Source organism: Ovis canadensis, chromosome 16 (assembly GCF_042477335.2).
Source record: "Ovis canadensis isolate MfBH-ARS-UI-01 breed Bighorn chromosome 16, ARS-UI_OviCan_v2, whole genome shotgun sequence".
Classification (NCBI taxonomy): domain Eukaryota; kingdom Metazoa; phylum Chordata; class Mammalia; order Artiodactyla; family Bovidae; genus Ovis; species Ovis canadensis.
Window position 1 is genome coordinate 59,041,022 of NC_091260.1, and position 21,335 is coordinate 59,062,356.

Consider the following 21,335-nt stretch of genomic DNA (forward strand, 5'->3'; position numbering starts at 1 on the left):
CCACAAACATTCGAATTGTATGGGGGGGAAAAAAGCGTGTGCAAACAAGAAATACTTTAAAATAATGAAATAGAGGACATAAACATTTTAGTAATGAGAATCTATATCAATAAGTTATTTTTTTAAGAAATAAATTGTAGACACTGGAGGGGGCTGCCATTGCCTTCTCCAGGAGATCTTCCCAACCCAGGTATTGAACCAGGTCTCCCACAGTGCAGGCAGACACTTTACCATCTGAGCCACCAGGGAAGCTCAATAAATATGTTATAACTGATTAAAGTAGGAAAAAAGAATCTAAAACATGAATGAATTGAAAGATGCCACAAACATTCAGATTGTATGGGTGGGGGGAAAGCTTGTACAAATAAGAAATACTTTAAAATATTGAAATAGAGGAAATAAACATTTTAATAATGAGAATCTATATCAATAAGTTAATTTTTAAAGAAATAAATTGTGGACATTGTTTTATTATGTTATTAATATCTGCTTTTCTCACCTGTTATCTTCCTTTAGAATAAGAAGTGCATAAAACCTGAATGCTTTGGATCACTGAATTGAAGAGGTCAGTCTTTTTTTGAGGGAGGTTGAATTGACTCATTTCTTTTTTTTAAATTATTTTTTAATTAAAAGATAATTGCTTTAAAGAATTTTGTTGTTTTCTGTCAAACCAAAGAGATCAATCTTGAAAGAAAGTACTTTCAGTAAAAGTCACATATGCGTTGAAAATTAAAAAATGATGCTTAAATGAAGCAAAAGTGCTTTAGAAAAAAATATTTTTTTCAGAATAAATCATCAATTCACATAAGTATATATATATAATATGATACATATGTATGTAGATATATATCTCAATGACTACTTAATTCTATATTATTTTTTTAGTAAACTGAAAAGGCAATGTAAGAAAACTGTCTTAACTAGGAGAAATAGACATTAGATATTTTCAGCAACACAAAATGAAACATAAATTGGGATTATTTATAACATTTGATTTTATTACATTCTCATATCAAAATTTTAAGATGTTTAGACAATACCTTCCAAAATATAATTGTACTTTGTGAAGTGCTTTACTTTTTAGGTAAATGATATATTTACCTTCCTAACAGAGTGAAATTACTTTGAAATACAGTCTTTGCTCTCTAAAAAGTTGTCCCCAATAGTTTCACAATGTTTCTGTATGAATCAAAACTATGATTAAAAATAGTCTATTAAAAGAATTCCTCATTGAATTTATTCTCTAGAATATATGAGTTAACTGTTTGAAATATAATGATATTTTTTTGAGGCAAAGCTATATGTGAAAAAGGTTTTGTGTTATGACAACAACAATATTAAATTAAGCAAAGTAATAATTTGAACTAAACTACTGAACTTAAAAAAAATGGGGGAAATAGTAATTTCTGGTTCATAGATGCTAACATAGTAGTGAGAATTAGTTACCATAGATAAATTGAAAATCTGGTAAAAATAAACATATAAGACTATTCCTGAGACCTATTGAAGCAGAAAGCATCAAAAATAATCATTCTTATGTATAAGAGGAATAGATTTTAATTAAAGTTATAATTGGCGCAGTAACAGTTCTCAATAGAGTAAAACAAAACATCATATCTGCTTAAAGCAAAGAACACAAAGAACTCCTCCATTAAAGCAGATATAGTTGCACTGTAGGTGACATCACATACTCCTGCTACACAGTAATATGCTCTGCATATCTTTTTATAACATGTGGGAAAGTAAAACATTATTTTACCCTGCTGAACAAAGCCTCAAAGGATAACAAATATTGTTTCCCAACATTAAGATTTTTGGATATGCATTTGATACTTTCTTTTAAGTTCTAATCAGGAATGGTGGATGATTGGTACAACTATATGTTTCTTTTCTCCTGCAGCAAAGTGGCCTTGTGGTAATCAGTACTTGTCACCTCATGGTTCTAACCCTGAGAGCTCCAGTGACCAAGATGGAAAAGAAATGCATTGCTTTTATAATGTAGCTTCAGATGTCATATAACATCACTTCTGCCATTCTCCTTTAGATGAAGCAGTCAAAAGCTTGATAAGACAAGGAGATGGAACATAAACTTCCACCTCTCATGGGGAGAAATGCTAAAAGAACTTGAACTTGCAGTGATGATACACATAACAGATTATGTGTGTTTTGTGTGTGCATGTTCATGTACATATGAATATGTGTGCATGTAGAACTATTTACCTATATACATTTATATGCATATATTATATAAATATGCATATTTGCTTAAATAAGGGGAAATAGTTATAATAGTTTGAAAATAGTTTAGTAGTGGAGCCAATGATGAACATGGATACTTGTGAAATATATTTCCAGCCATCACATTAAAACCAAGTGTTAAATTATGAAGTTATAATCAGGTCTTCCTTTCAACTAAATGAAAACAAAAGAAACTGAAAAACATACAATCACATTGCCCTCATCAAAATGATAGAGCAAAAGCTTTAATAAGGGTTTATCTGTACCAAATATAAAGTCAATAAAGTTTATCTTTAACATATATTTGAAAATGTTAACTTTATTTACATATTTTATAACATAAATAACCTATTACAATAGTCATATATCCTGTTTATCAATTAATAGCAGATATATTGGTGTTGAATTATCACATTTTTAAATGATTTGATTAGAATAAAAGTACAGTAAAGAATCTGCCTGTAATGAGGAAGACCCAGGTTCAATCCCTGGGTCAGGAAGATCCCCTGGAGAAGGGAATGGTTACCCACTCCAGTCTTCTTGCCTGGATAATTCAATGGACAGAGGCTGAAGTCCATGGGATCACAAAGAGTTGGACATGATTGAACAACTAGAACTACTACTACTATTTTAAAACCGGCTATTCAAAAGGAAAAAAAAAAAAATCTCTAGGAGGCAGGGTTAGACTTGATTTGAATTGATTTCATTTACAATAGCTGACTGCAGAATCTTTCAAATGAAATTAAACACCTGCTTTTAGCCTACCACACATCTGTCTGTCTGTGTGTTGGGTACAGATTTGGGATCATTTTTCCCTTCTTGCAGCTGTGGATGTATCATTAATGAGTTGTTTCTGCTTTTCACTGTAGCATACTATTTTTTCTAAGAGTAAAACAGAGATTTTTACCTCTGATCACCTTGTTTTGTAATTTGATGAAAACATGATCTAGTGGTGATAAGAGTGAAAATATTCATCCAAGTAAGTAATTTATGGGGTGTTATCTATATTTTCCTGTCTGTGTTTGCTTTTAGTAACTCATCTTTTTTTTTGGTTCTTGAATATTGGGGCTTAGAAACCTGAGGAATGTGTTACCTCCTGAATATATACCTGTGATTTTCAGTTATGGGACCTAACTTTAATTGGATTGTAATATTCCACATTAGCCTGCATCTGGAAACTCTTTTACAGAACCATTTGAAAAAATACCTTTAATGATCTTTTGTGTGTATGTGTGTATGTATGTGACTCAGCATCTATTTTTTAAAGATATGTTGAATTTTATTTTGAATTGTAACATTGCCAACTTCTTTTTCCTATTCTCTTTTTTTTTTGCTTGAAGGACGATCATACCAAGTGCAGAATAAAGAATAGAGCTTCATATAATGATTTGATTATAGCTTGTTAAGAATAGACTTGTTTTCCACTCATCATTCTCTCTTCAATTTTTCACTGAGCTGTGCTCTTTTAGAAATTTCGTTGAGTGGGAAGATGTGAGCTTGTGTAAACATGCATTGAACAGCTGAACTGAAAGGTTTATAGCCTCAAACAGGAGATTACTCATTGGCACTAGTACAATGCACAGACATTTTCATGCATGGCCTATAATTGCAATATTGTATTTGAGGGAAAATGTGTTTGATAAAGAGTGAAAACAACTCTACAGTTGCTCAGGAAGATAACATTTGTTAAGTTAACCAAATCAATGTTTCATCTTGTGGCTTCTATTTCATCAAATTTATGGAACATTATCTTATAAAGCATGCTGTAATGCAAAATTATAATTAAATAAGGTGTGATAAAATTAATTCTAGTTTAGCCAATCGAGTGTAAAAAGAGTACTGCTAAATTTTGTATGTGTGTAATAGTATTATTTATAGCACAGAAATTACTCAATTGCCTTTCATGCATTTTATACCATTTTTGCTATTTGTGCAAAAATGTAATATCAATTCTAATCCTATTGTTTTTAATCAGACTATTCAAAATGCTTTGCTGTAGCTGGAAAAAAATGGGTTCAATACTGTATGTTTTTTCTTAAACCAACTAGATATGGATTCCTTACAGATTCTCTTCAAATTGGTCGTTCAAACTTCAGGATTTTATGGAAAACAAAAATAACTACTCTTCCAATTCGCTTATTTAATTAGTATAGCCATTGATAAAATGCTTTTGAGATAAGATGACAATAGGTTTAAGTTTTAATATCTCTATTTCAAAATCCCTCTATAGTTTGTATAGCTTTTTATCTTATTCTTTCTCCTTCCAGCTTTTCAAATTTTGACGTAAAAGCAGAACTACTTTTCAGCTTTCAAGTAAGAGTTTGAAAGCTCTGGAAAGAATGCTACCCCATCCTGAGAATAAGAAAAAGCTTCACTAACTACAAATTAATGATTTTTCTCAAAAACATTGGAGAAATGAAGGTCAAACTACTTACCAGAAACATAAAGAAAGATAGGTCCCTCAGAAGAAAAATGGAATTTGAGGATTTGCTTATTTAGTACAGATACCTGGTCATATAAATTGGCTAGTGGATTCAACTAAAATATTTAAGTTGCTAAAGACTGACTTTGGGTTAACATGACAGAGTGAAACTCTAGGAGACCTGAGACAAAGGAGATTTGCAGGTACTGGCAGGCTGTTCTTTTTAGAAATTCACCAGGTGTTTATGTGAAAGATCAGGGAGAATGCTTAGAAAATTATCCCATTTGAGGTTGATTTGGTAGCCACTTCCAAAATCCACCCAGAGACATCACATAAACATAAATATAGAGAGAGATATACTAAATATGATATATACATAGATATATGTTCACAATATGATATAAAATGTACATGTATATCCTTTAACATACATGGATTTTAAAGAAAATGTAATCTGCAGTGCAGGATATTCACTGCAATAGGCATCTGAAGACAGAAACGGGGAAAAATAAATTCTAGCCTTGGCTGATGGGTGGGAAAGGATAAACGCTGGATGGGCTAAAGAGCTAAACAAAGAAAACAGGAAAAAGAATCCCTGAATAAGAAGTGAAATTTTAGACACTGACCAACTTAAACAAAAGACAGAAAGCAGGCTAAAATCAAATGAACAAAGTTTTGGGCAACTGTAGGGATACAGTGAAACATCTAATATTTTTATCCCTAGAATTCTGGAAGAGAAGAGAGTGGGACTGAAAATTTTTTTTAAAGTATGTGAAGAAACAGTGGGAAAGCTTTTCAAAAATTTGTCAAAAATATCAACCAGAGAAAAAAGACACTTTACCTGCAAGGGAAAAACAATTGACATGAAAGCAGATTTCCCATCAGAAACCATCTAGACAAGAAGTGCCAAAATATTTTTGAAGTGCTGAAGGAATAAAACTTCTAATCCAGAATCGTAAACCCAGCCCTCTTTTCCACCCTCCCCCCCAAAAAAAATGCTTCAGGGATGAAGGAGAATTCAAGACAATGTAAAAAAAGGTAATCTAAGAGAATTTTATCCCCATGTGACCTACCCTAAAACAAATATTTAGGATATCAAACTGATAGTTTGATATCAGCTTATTGAGTAAAACAATAAATTGAAGAGAAGGTACAAATCTTCCTTAATGAATAATTCTAATTATAAATGTAGAATGAATGAGGTAGTAGCAAAGATTCTTCTTAGTCAAATATTAGTTAGGCTCCTCTAAGCTCTTTCTTCAATGAGGTTCCATCCTTGGGCCATGTTTTTAAGAGCAAGAATCCAGCTAAGTTAAACAAAAATTTCCCACCCATAATATATGATCATCTTTGATATTTGATCAAATTCCTCATCACTTACCATCCCCTACCATCCCCTAGATGCTTCCTGACCATCTGGCCTTAGTACAAGAATCGTCATTTTGGTTTAGCTAGATTTCTTTCCTCCTTTAGTAAGTTTCATCTGCTGACTCCTGTGCTACTCTTTCACTATAAATTTCTACTTTTCCTTACTGTTATTATTAGTTGAGCCTGATTTCTCTCTCTCCTACAGCTGAAGTTCTTCCAGAATAAAGTCTTCCTTGTAATCTTTAACAATAGTCATAAAGAAATGTTTAATAGTTAATCAAAATACAACAATAGAGCACCACCGTGATGGTTGTTATGGGCCAATTAATCTTCAAATTTCTGGTCAAAACTTTGAGAAACAGAACAGTAGCACAGCTTAAAAAAAATCTCCTTCAAAATATACAATTACTATGGTGATTTTTACACATGTCCAGAAATGAATTTTGGTTCCCTTGTTCCCTTCCTCTTGAACTTGGTATTTGCTTCTATACAATAGAGTTTGGAAAGGAAAAAGTAGTAACTTTATAGTACAGAAAGCTAACAAATACCACATTAAGCAAAGTGGTCCCTGAGACTGAATCATGCTGATATTGGGTATCTCCTGATAGGGTGAGATGAGACGAGTACAACCTCTGGTATTTGCACATTTCCAAGTAGGACAGTGGTCTATAAGTTATTTGACTAGTACCATTCAAAAGTGTCTTTTTTTTTTTTTTAATGAGAGAAAATGTTGCAGATTAAAGTAGGCCAAGGTGACACAATATCTACATACAATGTAATTTCCTATATTGTATCCTGGAGTGAAGAGAAGACAGTAGTGAAAAAAAAAAAAAAACAGAAAAATCAGATGTAGTCTGTAATTTAACCATTGCTATGCTACCCAAGTTAATGACTAAGTTTTGAAAATAAAGCGAAAAGTGAAAGTGAAAGTTGCTCAGTCAAGTCCAACTCTGTGACCCCATGGACTGTTAGTCTATGGAATTCTCCAGGCCAGAATACTGGAGTGGGTAGCCTTTCCATCACCAGGGGATCTTACCAATTCAGGGATCGAAACCAGGTCTCCCACATTGCAGGTGGTTTCTTTACCAGCTGAGTAACAAGGGAAGCCCTTAGTTAATTGCTAAGTTTTGAACATAGACAAAATATATAAACTTGTAAAATCAAAAAGTTAAAGGAAACCCAAGCAAGAGAACTCCAAAACAGAACACGTCAGTATATATCATTAGATTTTAACACTAATAGAATATGAGTGAAGAATATAACAGTATCCTCTGTACTATTTCTGTTCTTCTGAAATATATTAAATTCTAAATTTTAAAAGTTTTAAATAATATTGAAATAAATATCTGTGATATTTCCAGTTTCAACAATTCTACCTCAAAATATTCTCCTATCTGATCCTTGTTTTTACTGTATCTCTACTTGCATGTGTATGCTCAGCTGCTCAGTGTCCAATGCTTTGCAAGCCATAGACAATAGCTCACCAGGCTCCTCTGTCCATGGAGTTTTTCAGGCAAGAATACTGGAGTGGATATTCCATTTCCTACTTCAAGTAATCTCCCTGACCCAGGTATCCAACTCATATCTCCTGAGTTTCCTGGAATGGCAGGTGGGTTCTTTAACCACTGCACTACCTGGGAAACCCTTATATCTCTACTTAAATATTAATTATTTTGTGATATCTGTAGGAAATGCAACCTTCAAATATGCACATATAAGAAACATACACTTTTTGAAATGTTTACACTTAAGAAAACCATTCATGTATTTACCTACTCTAATGTAACCTTTCACTTGAATTTAAACATGGATGAGTCAATAATGCAAATGTACTGCACCATCATATAATAGAAAAATTGTCACTGACAGCACCGTTCTCTCATCTAGAGGAATATTCTAATGTATCTAAAATTGTTCCTTAGGTAGCAACAATTTCCTATTTTGATTAATAGGGACAATGCTTTTTTCTGCTGTTAGACTGTCTCTGGGAAGATCTCTTCCCACATGTGACTGCACTTTCGTGATACCACTTTCCCTTTTTCACAGTAAATGACTTGTGTGTTGCTTTGTATTTCAATTCTGGTGTTAGTTTCACTTCCTTCAAATAGTCTCAGGGCTTGGCATAAAGTAATACTCCACACCTTTGTGATCTTCAGGAGGAAAATATGGTCTGCTTACTTGTGTCCTTGAAAGTCTTTTTTGTTTTTTTTTTTTTTTTTGCTTTTTTGTGCGACAATATCTTCCAGACAATAGTCTTGTGTTTTTCTTATACCTTATGCATGGCAATAAGAATCTATTAATTGAAAATTAAGATTTGGAATTCATTAACATAGCTAATCCTAATCACTATAAGCCAGAAAAATGGGCTATCCTTGGGCTTAGAGACAAAGAATCCGCCTGCCAATACAGGAGACACAAAAAATACAGGTTTGATTCCTCAGTAGGGAAAATTACCTGGGTAAGAAAAGGCAACCGGTTCCAGGATTTTTGCCTAGAAAATCCCACAGACAGAGGAACGTGCATGGTGGGCTACAGGGGTCACAAAGAGTCAGGCATGACTGAGAACACAAACACACATTGCCTCTTTGTTACACTACAAAATCAGTGATGAGTTAATCCATTTTCTTTTAATATTCACTATGCTCTTTTATCATGTAACTGATTTACGCCTTTCCTTTCCATACTGTAAAAAAAGGTCGTAGAAAAAGCAAGAGAATTCCAGAAAAACAGCTGCTTCATTGACTACACTAAAGCCTTTGACTGTGTCGATTGCAACAAGTTGTGGAAAATTCTTCAAGAGATGGGACTAACAGACCACTTCACCTGCCTCCTAAGAAACCTCCATGCAGGTCAAGAAGCAACAGTTAGAACTGAACATGGAACAACAGACTGGCTCAGATTGGGAAAGAAATACATTAAGGCATATTGTCACCCTGCTTATGTGAAATGCCAAGCTGGATGAAGCACAAACTGGAGTTAAGACTGCAGGGAGAAAAATCAGCAACCTCAGAGATGCAGATGATACCACTCTTATGGCAGAAAGCAAAGAAAGACTAAAGAACCTATTGATGAAGGTGAAATAGGAGAGTAAAAAGCTAGCTTAAAATTCAACATTCAAAAAAAAAAACTCAACATTCAAAAAACTAAGATTATGGTATCCAATCCCATCACTTCATGACAAATAAATGGGAATCAATAAGAAACAGTGACAGACTTTATTTTCTTGGGCTCCATAGTCACCTCAGATGGTGACTGCAGCCACGAAATTAAAAGACGCTTGCTCCTTGGAATAAAAGCTATGACAAACCTAGACAGCATGTTAAAAAGCAGAGACATTACTTTGCCAACAAAGATTCAATTGTCAAAGCTATATTTTTTTTTTCCAGTAGTCATGTATAGATGTGAGAGGTGGACCATAAAGAAGGCTAAAAGCTGAAGAATGGATGCTTTCGAACTGTGGTGTTGGAGAAGACTTTTGAGAGTCCCTTGGACTGCAAGGAGATCAGTCAATCTCAAAGGAAATCAATCCTGAATATTCACTGGAAGGACTGATGCTGAAATTAAAGCTTCAATACTTTGGCCATCTGATGTGAAAAGCTGACATATTATTAAAGACCCTCATGCAGGAGAAGGGGATGACAGAGGATGCGATGGTTGGATGGCATCAGTGATTCAATGGACATGAATTTAAGCAAGTCCCCAGAGTTGGAGAAGGACAGGGAGGCCTTGAGTGCTGTAGTCCATGGGGTCGCAAAGAGTCAGACTCAACTGAGTGACTGAACAACAGTAAATGCTTTTTCTATTTTCTTACATGTTGGTCACCATAAACAAGGTCTCAAATTATCCAAAGTTTAAAGCTCAAAAGTCTCAATCCTGATTCATGTTCCATACAATTTTTCTTGAGGATCACTGCTTCCATTGAACTTAAGTCATTTTGTTACTAAAATACATTTAAGAAAAAATAAGAGGAAATAAGGAATATTTACATTTTGTGACTTTATACTACCTTAATTCTCATGTTTACTCTGTAATAGGTTTATTACTATTAATCTCTCTTTGAAAAAAGTGAAAGTGTTAGTCACTCCATCCTGTCATACTATTTTCAACTCCAATGACTATAGCCCACCAGTTCCTCTCTCCATTGAATTCTCCAAGCAAGTATACTGGATTGGAAATTTAAATACTGACCACCGCAGTGTAATGCTTAATTCCATGCTTTTTTTTTTATTAGTATTTTTCAGAGTATATCAGTTCAGTTCAGTTCAGTTCATTTCAGTCGCTCAGTCATGTCCGACTCTTTGCGACCCCATGAATCGCAGCACGCCAGGCCTCCCTGTCCATCACCAACTCCCGGAGTTCACCCAGACTCACGTCCATCGAATCAGTGATGTCATCCAGCCATTTCATCCTCTGTCGTCCCATTCTCCTCCTGCCCCCAACCCCTCCCAGCATGAGAGTCTTTTCCAATGAGTCAACCCTTCGCATGAGGGTGGTCAAAGTACTGGGGTTTCAGCTTCAGCATCATTCCTTCCAAAGAAATCCCAGGGTTGATCTCCTTTAGAATGGACTGGTTGGATCTCCTTGCAGTCCAAGGGACTCTCAAGAGTCTTCTCCAACATCACAGTTCAAAAGCATCAATTCTTCGGCGCTCAGCTTTCTTCACTCTTCTTTTAACTTCTCTGCTAAAGATTTAAATAAAATAGACACAAGTTATAGCACAGTGTTTAGTATAGAGTGAAAACCCTAAATAATTTGAGTTATAAGGATATCAAAAATAAAGCAGATTTAGAGATTTTAGAGACCATTCCTAACATAAATAAAAATATGTTAAAATTATTAGACTTGTAAGCATCAATAAATTTTGCTATATTTATATTACCATCACCTTGATGTCCTAATATAATTCTTTGTCCAGATCACTGCAAATAATTAGCATATAGCAAGAATCCCTTTCACCATCATAATCTGTATTCACCTGCAACAAAGGAATGCAAAATTCAAATGTGGTTCAATAAAGTATTATTAATTTCTCTTTGGTTTGATATCTTTATACACACACACACACACACACACACACGGGTTTTTAATCCAAATTGGGTTGTCTGTAAATACATCTAGCCCCAAAACACATGGGTCATTTCTTATTCTCACAGTTGATTTACTGGGTAGATGAAAGAAAATAAGGTCATAATGTATTTGCCTGGGTTACCTTAATGAGGAATCTCATATATTGATTAGCCTTTCTGAGAACAGCATCCTAACACTCCTTGCAGAAGGACATGGCATTCTAATTAACATCCATGGTGCGACTGAGGATAATGGAGTCTTGTTTCGTAGATAAACTAAAACTATGGTTGTCTTGACAACCATAACTCAGGCCTACTCTTCATGTGACTTTCTTGGGATGTGTAAAATTCTCCTCCGAGATTAATGATTTTTTCCCTCACCAAATTGATTTTTCAGAATTATGCTCCTTAAAGATGCTAAGATATTAGCCTTATTTACCAAATGAATTATACTTAAGAATCTTTTTGCTCCCTATCTAAAAGTCCAGTTTCAGACAGCAAGATCTATATACTTGCCTTTGAACTTGGAGAACTACTAAGTACTTCTACAAAGAGAAAAGACATTTTCTATTATCTGAACATGATTTGGTTACATGAGGTATGGGTACTCAGTGCAAGAACAATGTAAAGGTCACATGTCTGAGCTAAACCTGGGGAAGTATGAGGGACTGTTTCATCTTTTTCAGAATTCTAGATAAAGCTAATGCATTAGGGGGAAGACTGCAAGCAGATATTCAAAATATAAGTACAACAATGTTTCCCTTGTGCTTCCCTGTATGTTTAGCCAACATGCATAGTGTATAATTTTGCAGGATCCCTTTACAAGAGTCAGAATTACATCTATTTTCCAAACCATGCTGCTCATTAATTTTGCTATTAATGTTAGCGTCATGGAATATTTTTGTTTCTTATTAGGAAAACATCATTCCTAATGAAATGACATATTGGACTGTAGTTTTTAAAAGAACATAATTTAATGAATGTACATGAATTATAAAGGATAGTGATGAGAAATTTAATCTCCTTAAATAGTTGCTTCATAAGGTGGAAAGACCTAATATAAACACTGTGAAATTTTCTAGGGTTATTCAAAATACCTGTGTATCTAGAGTGACCTAACAAGGGCCAGATCATCACTAGATGATGTCCAAGATGGAAATATATCACAGGATTGTATGAGTAGGGAAAATATTGAGATTAATTTCAGAGGTGCAAGAGAATGAGAATATGAATATATATTTAAAGAGAAGTATTATAGAACATTTTGATTAAATATATTAAATGGTAATAAACAAATAAGCAAGCAAATAAAAGAATCCGGCCAGATTTCTGGCTTTGATAAATGCGTATTGAAGAGAGCAGAAAGAACAGAGGGGGAAGTGTAAACAGGAAAGCTTCAAAAGTGTTATTATTTGGTACATGATGTGACTAGGAGTTATCAAATAGGCAATGATAAATTGACAATGTAACATAAAAGTTTGGGCTTATAGAAGTTTTTGTCTGAATCGGTGAAAATGGTGATTGATATGACTTCTGGAATATATCTAGAGAATCTATACCATCAAACTATAGCATCACAATGATCAAAACCGAGGGAAATACATTATGAGTAGGTGCTGGTAACATGCTCTGAGGGATTTCAAAAAGTTCTGTTAGCTGAAGTGTCTATTTAATTTAAGTGAAAATGAATTTTAGAGTTTATACATGAGGCTGCTTTAATATGATAATATTAGGTGACAAAAATGTGGCAATAACCTATATTCATTAAATTTATCCTGAATGCTCTATAATATGGTAACCCCAGTCTATAAATTTTCTAATAATTTAAGGAGGTGGATGAGGAGCTATGTTTAATAATACTTCCTGACATTTAGGTCAATGTGGCAACAGCAGGCTCAGTTCAGTTCAGATCAGTTGCTCAGTCATGTCCGACTCTGAGACCTATGGACTGCAGCACGCCAGGCTTCCCTGTCCATCACCAACTCCCAGAGCTTACTCAGACTCTTGTCCACTGAGTCGGTGATGCCATCCTACCATCTCATCCTCTGTCGAACCCTTCTCCTCCCACCTTCATTCCCATCATCAGGGTTTTTTCCAATGAGTCAGTTATTAGCATCAGGTGGCCAAAGTAATGGAGCTTCAGCTTCAGCATCAGTCCTTCCAGTGAATATTCAGGATTGACTTCCTTTAGGATTGACTGTTTGGATCTCTTTGCAGACTTAAATTGAAGAAAGTAGGGAAAACCACTAGATCATTCAGGTATGATCTAAATCAGATCCCTCACAGTTATAGAGTGGAAGTGACAAATAGATTCAAGGGATTAGATCTGATAGACAGAGTGCTTGAAGAACTATGGACGGAGGTTTGTGCCATTGTACAGGAGGCAGGGATTGAAAACATCCCCAAGAAAAAGAAAGGCAAATGGTTGTCTGAGGAAGGCTTACAAATAGCTGTGAAAAGAAGAGAAGCAAAAAGCAAAGAAAAGGAAAGATATACTCATTTGAATGCAGAGTTCCAAAGAACAGCAAGGAGAGATAAGAAAGCCTTCCTCAGTGATCAATGTAAAGAAATAGAGGAAAACAGTAGAATAGGAAGGACTAGAGATTTCTTCAAGAAAATCAGAGATACCAAGGGAACATTTCATGCAAAGATGGGCACAAGAATGGACAGAAATGATATGGACCTAACAGATGAAGAAGATATTAAGAAGAGGTGGCAACAATACACAGAAGAACTATGCAAAAAAAAATCTTCATGACTCAAATAACCATGATGGTGTGAACACTCATCTAGAGCCAGACATCCTGGAATGGGAAGTCAAGTGGGCCTTAGGAAGCATCATTATGAACAAAGCTAATGGAGGTGATGAAATTCCAGCTGAGCTATTTCAAATCCTGAAAGATAATGCTGTGAAAGTGCTGCATTAAATATGCCAGCAAATTTGGAAAACTCAGCAGTGTCCACAGGACTGGAAAATGTCAGTTTTCATTCCAATCCCAGAAAGGCAATGCCAAAGAATGTTCAAACTGCAGGTTATGTCTCAGTCAATTCCTGGTGTGAAGAAAAAAAAAAAAAAAACTGTGAATAAGGTAGCCAAAGGTGAACTGGTGGGTTTCTAGTTCACAAGAATAACAAGTGACAGCATTAAAAACACAATATCTTAAAGATTGTATCCATTGTGGCACCTTCTCTTTTCCAGTTTATTTATTTTTAATTGAAGGATAATTAATTTACAACTTCCTTCTTCTGTCACTGCTTTGAAGAGAGATAATGGTGAAGGTTTTCAAACTTTGAATGATGGATGACATGTTTTCGTGACACAAAATAGCAAGGAAGTATTTGATACAATTATAGACAAATGAGTATGTGATTTATCATAAAATAACATTACAAAGTATTCTTAATGATTGTAAATTATTTTCTTGAAACAATGGTAAACTAAGCTCAGTATTGCACTCCAAATATGACTGTTCAAATAAGTTTGAAGTCTTCATCGTAAACTTCCTGAACATTCTTATTGAACTAACGACTGACTTTATAGTGAGAATTGCAAATAAATGCCCATTGACAAGCTATAGCTATTTTACATTCAAGTTTTCTTTCCATCTATGCTTTCATCTTGTTTAGATAAGTAAACATTTGTAAACAGGTATTTTTGGGTTTTGGGTTTTTGTGTGTGTGTGGTTTTTTGTTTTTTGTTTTTTGTTTTTTTTTTTGCTATTTTTATAATTGATAAAAAGAAATTCCCTTTTTCTCCAAGTTTAACAAACAAGTCATTTTAAAAAGGGTTGACTTTAGAAAATTAAATTAAGCCTTCCAAAGATTTTGTTATAGCTGGTAATTCTCTTCACTCTGATTATGCAAAATTGAAAAAGGACTCAAGAGACAGAAAAAAAAAAAAAGAAAAGAAAGAAAACTTAGCATGAAATTAAAATATAAGAAAAATGAGTGTAATGCTTAAACTCGTGAAACTGGAAATAATACACATAACCTTTACAATGTGAGCAGAAACATACCAGGGAAAATGAAATGATTAAATTAAACAATAATTCTCCCTAAATTTACTTTGAGTTTGGGTTTTTATTTAGTGTGAAAGCCAGAAATAAAAATGATATGTTTTTCTTCTCAGCACTAAACATTTGCCAGGGATAATTTAATGTTACCTTCTTCTAAATTAAAAAGGGGTAATAAGGAACATGAGGACACATTCATAAATAATATCATGCTTCCGGTAAATGAAGAAATCATATCTGTGGAAATCATAATCTATTAAGGTAAAAGGGAATTAGAATCTTCCCTCCACACAGGTTGCCATCACACTCCTTAGCCTAGCACCATATACCCAGTTTTTACTTCATCACAACTTTTGTACTTTCTAAAATCCACAATAAATATATATGCACTTGAGTGCTATTTTTCACTCTCACTATTCTATTGACAGTATAGCTTCAAAAATTCACCTTATAAGCAAGGCAGAATAACTTCAGCTCAGTTCAGGCACTCAGTTGTGTATGACTCTTTGAAACCCCATGAACTGAAGCACACGAGGCCTCCCTGTCCATTACCAACTCCCGGAGTTTACGCAAACTCATGCATGTTGAGTTGGTAATGCCATTTGATTATCTAATCCTCTGTCATCCCCATCTCCTCCTGCCTTCAATATTTCCCAGCATCAGGGTCTTTTCATATGAGTCAGTTATTCGCATCAGGTGGCCAGTGTATTGGAGTTTTTAGCTTCAGCATCAGTCCTTCCAATGAATATTTAGAACTGATTTCCTTTAGGATGGACTGGCGAGATCTCCTTGCTGTCTGAGGGACTCCCAAGATTCCTGTCCAACACCACAGTTGGAAAGCATCACTCAGCTTTCTTTATATTCCAACTCTCACATCCATACATAACTACTGTGAAAACCATAGCCTCGACTAGATGGAACTTTGTTGGCAAAGTAATGTCTCTGCTTTTGAATATGGTGTCTAGGTTTGTCATAGCTTTTCTTCCAAGGAGCAAGCATCTTTTAATATCATGGCTACAGTCAACATCTACACTGATTTTCGAGCCCCCCAAAATAAATGCTGTCACTGTTTCCATTGTTTTCCATTTATTTGCCATGATCTTTGTTTTCTGAATGTTGAGTTTTAAGCCAATTTTTTCAATCTCTTCATTTACTTTCATCAAGAGGTTCTTTAGTTCTTCTTCGGTTTACTGCCATAAAGGTGGTATCATCTATCTATCTCAGGTTATTGATATTTCTCCTGGAAATCTTGATTCCAGCTTGTGCTTCATCCAGCCTGGCATTTCACATGATGTGCTCTGCATGTAAGTTAAATAAGCAGGGTGACAATATACAGGGTGTTTGTGTGTAAACAGAAGCAAAAAATCACCCATATCGCTTTAAGCCACTTTAATATGTGTGTGTACTGAAGTGGTTTGTCATTCCCTTCTCGGGTGGATCAGGTTTTGTCAGAACTCTCTACCATGACCCATCCATTTTGGGTGGCCCTACAGCATGGCCCATAGTTTCATTGAGTTAGACAAGGTTGTGGTCCATGTAGGAAACAGAATTAGCCCACATGAGGTCATCTTTGAGAATGAAATGAACTACTCAACTGTTTCTGTTGTTTAGTTGCTAAGTCATGTCTGACTCTTTGCAACCCCATGAACTGGAGCACGCCAGGCTTCCCTGCCATTCACTGTCTCCCAGAGGTTACTCAAACTCATGTCCTTTGAGTGAGTGCCTCTATCTAACCATCTCACCCTCTGTTGCCCCCTTCTCCTTTTACCTTCAATCCTTCACAGCATCAGGACCTTTTCCTTTAGGATTGACTGATTTGATCTTGCAGTGCAAGGGACACTCAAGAATCTTCTCTAACACCACAATTCAAAAATATCAATTAACAGTTCAGTTCAGTCACTTAGTCATGTCTGACTCTTTGTCACCCCATAGACTGCAGCACACCAGGTGTCCCAGTCCATCACCAACTTCCAGGGCCTACTCAGATTCATTTCCATAGCGTCAGTGATGCCAGTCAAACATCTCATCCTATTTTGTCCCTTCTCCTCCTGCCTTCAATCTTTCCCAGCATCAGGGTTTTTTCCAGTGAGTGGGTTCATTGCATCAGGTGACCAGTGTTTTGGAATTTCAGCTTCATCATCTGTCCTTCCAATGAATATTCAGGACTGATTTCCTTTAGGATTGACTGGTTTGATTTCCTTGCAGTCCAAGGGACTCTCAAGAGTCTTCTCCAACACCACAGGTCAAAACATAAGTTCTTCAGTTCTTAGCTTTCTTTATAGTCCAACTCACACATCAATACATGACTACTGGAAAAACCATAGCTCTGACTGGACGGTCCTTTGTTGGTAAAGTAATGTCTCTTCTTTTTAACATGCTGTATCAGTTGGTCATAGCTTTTCTCCCAAAGAGCAAGTGTCTTTTAATTTCATGGCTGCAATCACCAACTGCAGTGACTTTGCAAATCCCCCACTCCCTCCAAAAAAGTCTCTCACTGTTTCCATTGTTTCCCCATCTATTCACCATGAAGTGATAGGACTGGGTGCCATGATTTTAATTGTCTAGATTTGTCATAGGTTTCTTTCCAAGGAACAAGCAGCCTTTAATTTCATGGCTGCAGTGACCATCTTCAGTGATTGTGGGCCTGTTATGAGCTTCCTATTTCATTTGACTAATTATCTGAAGAGTAAATTGCTTATTTTATGAGTCAATTAATTGTGAGACATTGTATGCATGCTCAATCACTCAGTTGTGTTGGACTCTTTGCCACCCCTTGGACTTCAGCCTGCCAGGCTCCTCTGTCCCTGGGATTCTCCAGGCAAGAGTACTGGAGTAGGTTACCATTTCCTTCTTCAGGGGATTTCCTCCACCCAGGGATCAAAACTGAGTCTCTGTCTCCTACATTGGCAGATGGATTCTTTATCAGCCTGCCACCTGTTAAGCCCTGTGAGACATTACTGGACAATAATTTACCTAGATTTTTTAGGTTATGCTATACTTGATTTTTCTAGACTCTGTAAAAGATTCAGTGTTATATTCTGGGATGTTTTCTTATTTTAATGCATTTATCATTCATCATTCATACACTGAAGTCTAGTCATGCATATACACAAAACTTATGTCATATTCAATTTACTATTCAGCAGCTCTTAGAATAACAGATCACTCAAGTTAAAATTGTACAAGATAACTAACTTTCAACTACAACATATGCAAGAATTAATCACCTAGTTTTAGGCAAAATGCTTCCAGTAATATTTATCTCCCTGCTTCATGATGGGGTTTGGGGCTCATCTCTATTCCCTATAGTTAAAGTAACTTTTTTTTTTTTTCAATTTTCACTTTGAGCATAAATCTGTAAAACTGTTGACTTCAAGTATTTATTATTGTAGGTCAGATTTCTCAAATCTTCTCAGAAAGGATTTTGTTTAATAACTTAAATGCAGTCTTCAGTAAAGAAATTCCACTATATCTCAAATAATTTATTTTAATGTGGAATAAGATACTACTGTAGTATCTACAGAGTTGCACATCTTATTCTCCAAGAAAGCTGTTTATCCTTGCCCCTATATTTTGATAGCAGAATTAATTTCATGAAAAGGAAGCTCATCATATTAATTTCTTGCTAATTATGTTTTAATTACATTTTAAAAGGTTAACTCCTGACTAATTTGTTTTGAATTTTACATCCATTAAAATTTGTGATCCCTCTATTAATATTGATCTTTAGTGCCATCTGTACTTGTTACAGGAATTAAAATAGCAGACAAATATTAAAGAGTATATAAAGTAAGGGCTCATAATTCAAGTCTGTCAAACAGTGTTTGTAACTCCTATTATATTTTCTCAGTTATATGCAGCATACTTTCTTCTCTTCAATCATGTCTACTGATGAAAATATGGAGTGAACCATTGTGGCATTCTCTATGTATAGCTCACCATGAATTCTAGATTTGTTTTTGTACTGAAAATGTAGCTCTCTAAATTTGATAACGGCAAATATTTAATGGGCTTTCCAGATGGCACTAGTGGAAAAAAGAAAAAACAAAAAACAAAAAAAACGAAAAAAAACACTTGCCTGCCAATGCAGGAGTCTCAAAAGGCATCAGTTCAATCCCTTGGGTCAGGAAGATCCCTTGGAGGAGAACATGGAGGAACCTGCTTCAGTATTTTTGTCTGGAGAATGCCAATGAAATGGCAGCCTGGCAGGGTATCATCCATAGGGTCACAAAGTGTTGGACATGACTAACGCAACTTAGCACACTCTCCAATATTTAATAATAGGATCATAGATTTAAATTTTTGCTTAAACTCTAATTTTAGGAATTTGTAACAAAAGTAAACCATTACAGCAAAAACAGTTCATAGATTATTGATGGGTATTTACTACCATGTATGAAGCTTTATTGTTTGAAAATCCATCTAGATCTCAATCTGAAATCAAAAGATGTAAAATAAATAATGGTTTAAAGATCATTTACTACACACCAGCCTATATACAAATTTCCTTAAAGACCATTGCCATGTGACTGATCAGCTGTTACTTACTGTTGGCTAAAGACTCTGAGGATTGAGACTAGTAAGAGGGGGAGGCCCAATACAGCAGGAAGTAGCCAGAAAGACTTCCACATCCCTATTCCCAAAGAATTGGGCCTCCCATCTCTTGAGGGGGAAATGTTAGGTAGGTAGAATAGGGAAAAGGAGTCCAAAATGGCAGTGGCTAAAAGACAAGAAGGGAAAAGCCCACGAAAATAGAACAAAAGGAGGTCTGAGGACCAGAGTGAAGACTTCAGGTAGAACAAACAGCACTCCTGGCAAAGCCCAATTTGCATAGGGCAGGCCCACATGGAAGAAAACATATAAAAGAAGGAGCCAAAGCACTTTCTCGCTCTCTTCCTCACCCGCGTGCATGTGCTCTTTCCCTCTCTCTCCCTCTCTTTCTCCCCCTCTCCCACGTGCGTGTGCTCTTTCGCTCTATCTCCCCCTCTTCCTCCCTCTCTCCCCCTCTTTCTCCCCCTCTCCCACGTGCTCCTCCACTCTCTTCCCTTCAAATCTTTGGGTTGGTATGCCCTCAAGCTTCAAGGATGGATTCTCCTTCTATCTTCTAAATAAAATAGAGCTATAACACTGATTTGCCTAAGAGCTATAACACGGTTTGTCCAAGACCTGAGAGCTGTGATGCGCCGAGGGCCTTAATGTCCATCTCTCCAAAACTTTGTTGTGACAGGGCAAAGAACCGAGGAACATACACTTGCATGACAGAAGGAATCATGCTAAAGCTGAAACTCCAGTACTTTGGCCACTTCATGCGAAGAGTTGACTCATAGGAAAAGACTCTGATGCTGGGAGGGATCAGGGGCAGGAGGAGAAGGAGACGACAGAGGATGAGATGGCTGGATGGCATCAGTGACTCGATGGACGTGAGTCTGAGTGAACTCCGGGAGTTGGTGATGGACAGGGAGGCCTGGCGTGCAGTGATTCATGCGGTCCCAAAGAGTAGGACACGACTGAGTGACTGAACTGAACTGAACTGATGCAGAAAAAAAGCCTGGTTTCGATAAGGGTCAGAATTGCTGACTCTGCATGACACTGCATCTTCCATTCCCCTCTATGTACATCCCAAGGTATAAAAGCTCTTTTTAAAAATAAAACTACAGACCTGTCCCCCCCCAAAAAAAAATAAATAAATAAAATATATAATAAATAAATAAATACTAAATAAATAAATAAAATAAAGAGCCTTGGGGACTCTTTTTTGGATGACATGGCTAATGTAATTATTTGAAAATTTTAATAATTAGAAAAATCTTATATACAATTAAAATATTTGAAAGAATTTTTATCCATGTAATTTATTTTTGTTCTATGAAACTCAATGACTAAATTTGTTGGTTTTTCTGAATAAAATTTTAAAACCATTTAATAATAACTCTTTTGTTCCTCCAGAGGAAAACATCTATCAATATGATGCATCATTAAATCCAAACATATATCTGAGCAGAGCTGAAAGATCCACATCAACAACATTGACTTTCCAAGGGTTAAACCATAAATACTGAAGTTAAAGACAATGTGTTTATTTAAAATTAGATTTATAAAAATTCCATATCAATTGTTATTTGGAGTGAATACAGTTTGCCACTGGATATTTTAAAATACATTTTTTGCTACCTATAAAGGATTTTAATCAAAAACTCAAAATTTAGTACAAAAATAAAAGGAAGGAAG